At 38.3% G+C, this 4,061-nt stretch overlaps 1 pseudogene; it reads right to left on the reverse strand.

The window, feature by feature from the left end:
• Positions 1–2,998: 2,998 nt before the first annotated feature.
• LOC121030122 (uncharacterized) lies at positions 2,999–3,084 on the reverse strand (annotated as a pseudogene).
• Positions 3,085–4,061: the final 977 nt, after the last annotated feature.

Genomic DNA, 4,061 nt, shown 5'->3' on the forward strand with positions numbered 1-4,061 from the left:
ACCTAACCTCTTTTGTAAGGGCACCATACAAAAAGTCTTATTGGGGGTGCCTGGGTGGCTCAGTTGGTTAAGCATCTGACTTCAGCTCAGGTCATGACTCACAGTTTCTCAGTTTGAGCCCCACATCAGGTTCTGTGCTAATAGCTCAGAGCCTGGAGCCTGCTCCAGTCTCAGTCTCTCTCTCTGTCTCTCTCTGTCTCTCTGCCTCTCCCCTGCTCCCACTATCTCTCTCTCAAAAATAAACACTGAAAAAAAAAAAAGTCTTATTGGATTAGTACCAAACCTAACTGCCCCATTTTAACTCACCTCTTTAAAGGTCCTAACTCCAAATACATCACATTCAGAGGTTCTAGGGGTTAGGACTTCGACATATGAACTTTAATGGAACACAAGTCAGTCCATAACAGGAGGGAAACTTGTCTTATAAGTCTTCAAATTTTGGATGACTGATGTAAATGTACACATCATAATGTTCTAAAATTAATTCAGGCTTTGTAATGCATCAAAATAGCCCCACTTATGCTACAACTACTCTATAAAATACATCAAAATAATCCCTTGAAGCCTCCTAGATAAGAGTATTATATTGGTCAAGGTTCTTGGTTGCCAGTTCTGGTGATGATAAGCAAAACGGAATGTATGAGAAGGGTATAGATGGCTCAAGAAGTTGATGGGAAAGCAAGAGGAACAGGCTTGGAAAATTGAGAAGAATCAACCAGTAAGACGGATGATAAAACACAGCTAAATATCTTCATATGCGGGGTCTGATTATGAGGGTGCTTTCTCCGTGGACATTGGAAACTGTCACTGCTAACAATCACCAAACCCAGCTTAAGACCCTGGAGTTAGCTGCCACTTCGTGCACTGTCCCTGCCTTCTCTGTGTGTTAACTTCAGCACAAAAGTCCTGGGCAGGAGCACCCAATAAATGGTTCTTAGGTTATATGCTCTAGCTGTCAGGAATCAGTGGAAGTGAAGTGTGTGGTCTTTTGGTAGAAGATGGGAGCATGGCTCCCACTAAAATACATCAATGACAGGCTGCCCAAACATGAGAAGAGGGTCAAAATGCTGGTCAGCCCAAAAGTGTCCACCTCAGCTATTAGCCTCTTGATAGCAAATGACATATAATTAACTCTGATGGTTTTCTCTATCTTGTACTGAAGGTCTCATCTTTCTCTTTATAAAATAACTTTGAAAACTTAACTTTTATTATAATGTATTCAACTAGAAAATGAGCCATTTGTGTAGAAAATAAAGAAAAATTACTGGTAATCTCATAGACATCAGATCTAACATAGGCCATTTTGGTGGTTAATTTTATGTGTCACCTTGCTGGGACCACAGTTCTGAGATATTCAGACATTCTGGATGTTTCTGAGTGATGGTTAGTTTTACCCGTCAACTTGATTGAGCCACGGAATGCTGAGATACTTGGTTAACCATTATTGTGGGTCTTTCTGTGAGGATGTTTCTAGGTGCGATTAAGATTTGAACCAGTAGGTTGAGTAAAGCAGACTGCCTTCCATAATGTGGTTGGGCCCCATCCAGTTAGTTAAAGTTCTAATTGGAACAAAAGACTGACTTCCTCCCGAGCAAGAGGGAATTCTGCCAGCAGATGGCCTTCAGACTTGAACTGCAATATTGACTCCTGGGTCTCTAGCCTTTGGACTTGAAATTCAGCATCACCTCTTCCCTGGGTCTCCAGCCTGCTGACCCACCCTGCAGATTGTGGGTGTGCCCATCTCCATAATTGTAGGAGCTAATGCCTTAAAATATATCTTTTTAAAGATACACACATCTTATTGATTCTGTTTCTTTAGAGAACCTGACTAATAAAATCATAAAGATAGAATGAGTACTGTGTCACTGAAGAGTAAGCTGTATACTGCATGACTGAAATCTGATGCACTTCAGCTCTCTTATGTTAATGCTTTCTTTAAGCTATTAGCATACCACAGAAACTAAAGAAGAAAGAACTGCATAGGTTATGCAGTTTTTATATGTTGCTGAGTTTCCCTCTACACTGTATTTCCAAGTACTTTAAAAGTACTTATAACAGGCAATAAAGATTTTCGCTACACCCACTGGAAAATTATTCAGTGTCTTTATAATAAAAATCTACCAGAATTTAGCTTAGCTTATTTTATTCTATTTAATAAATATTTCCCATTAAATTATTTCCCTTATTAGTTACTGCTTTCAGTTACATTACTTGCAAACACTCATTGGCTAGGTAGGATGGAATCAGCGTTAATTATTCATCTTGCTTTTACTTCTTCAATTATTTTTCTACTAAAATTTTAAGATAATAGGAAATACCTAAAATTGTAGATTCCCTAAATATTTATTTATAAATTGAACTTTTGGTATCTTAAAGTTGCATATTAAATAATTCAAAAAGTAACCTTGGGGGCGCCTGGGTGGCGCAGTCGGTTAAGTGTCCGACTTCAGCCAGGTCACGATCTCGCGGTCCATGAGTTCGAGCCCCGCGTCGGGCTCTGGGCTGATGGCTCAGAGCCTGGAGCCTGTTTCCGATTCTGTGTCTCCCTCTCTCTCTCTGCCCCTCCCCCGTTCATGCTCTGTCTCTCTCTGTCCCAAAAATAAATAAATGTTGAAAAGAAAATAAAAAAAAAAAAGTAACCTTGCTGGAATTTTCTAATTATAAAAATGCTTGCCCTAAGTACTTAGTTGGTGCCCGGCAAAATTTCCTTCCCTTTTTCTCCCTTCCTCCTTTCTTTCCTTTTCTGTTTCTTTCTGAACTATCTATCCTTTCAAGTCTGTTTTGCTAACATCATAGTTATCGTCCTAGAATGGTTTCTATAATGTGAATTTTTGTGCATTTTATCAATTTTGATCCCCAAATATTTGGAACTTATTCTGGGAAAAAATGTTGATGCCCTTAATGTAGTGCGATTATTACAAAGATGTTTAATAACAACTTTATAATTTTTGATCAGTGTTCATGTTAGACAAAAGAACTGTGCTATTTTTTTTTTTTTTTTAATATGGAACGTTTCAGGATTGTGTGTCACTCTTGTGCAGAGGACATGCTGGTATTCTCTGTATCATTCCAATTTTAATTTTTTTTTTTTTTTTTTTTTTGAGAGAGAGAGAGAATGGGGGAGGGGCAGAGAGGGAGGGAGGCCCAGAATTTGAAGCACGCTCCAGGCTCTGGCTTCCAGCACAGAGCCCCACACAGGGCTCGAACTCATGAACCATGACCTGAGCCAAAGTCGGATGCTTAACCAATAGAGCCCCCCCAGACGTGCCCCACAGTGGTCCTCTTTTGACAGCACAATTATCATTTCTTACCGAATCGCTGAGTCCAAGTTAACTAAGTAAGCTAGCGAGGCCTGACACAGACCTGTCGCCACCATCTTGAAACTGACTGCCTCCAGGCCTTATGCTAGTCTGAAATGGATTAGTACTTGCAACTAAAGTTGATGCATAAAACTTCGGATTATATAGTATTTGGGTTTTGTTTTATATGTGGTTCTATAGAAAAATAAAAAAATGTAAACAGGCCAAAGAAAATAATCTATCATTCATCTTTTTCTAGCCTGAAATAACATTTTGTTGCATGTACTGCCCTACTTTTTAAATGCATAGTAAGCTATGTAAGCACATAAGAAAATACATTATAAAACAAAAGTGGTTTTATCCAACAAAACTATTGGTATACTGTTTGATAAGTGCGTACTGTTTTAAATTTATGTTTTCCCTATCAATAATACATTTCTATATAAATAAATGCAAAACTATTTCATGAATAAAGTAGGATTTGTTTAACCAAACCTCTATTAGATTTTTAAAAATCTTGGGCTCTTATAAAACCGTACCTTCTTTAAATGTATTATAATAGATCTTTGTGCATTTGTCCAATATTTACCTTAAAGAGCTTCTATCGCTATGTTAGGTCCATTAGAATTATATTATAAAAAGCTGCCTTTATCAAGTATGGGGGAGAATAGCTGTGGTTTTTGTACCACATTTTTCCCTTTTTTTCTGGTTCTTTAGGGGAACTACACCTTGTAACATCTTACTCTGCCTCCCACCTTGGGC

The sequence above is a fragment of the Herpailurus yagouaroundi genome, unplaced genomic scaffold (genome assembly GCF_014898765.1).
Source record: "Herpailurus yagouaroundi ecotype Mexico unplaced genomic scaffold, PumYag 139, whole genome shotgun sequence".
NCBI classification, from domain to species: Eukaryota; Metazoa; Chordata; class Mammalia; order Carnivora; family Felidae; genus Herpailurus; species Herpailurus yagouaroundi.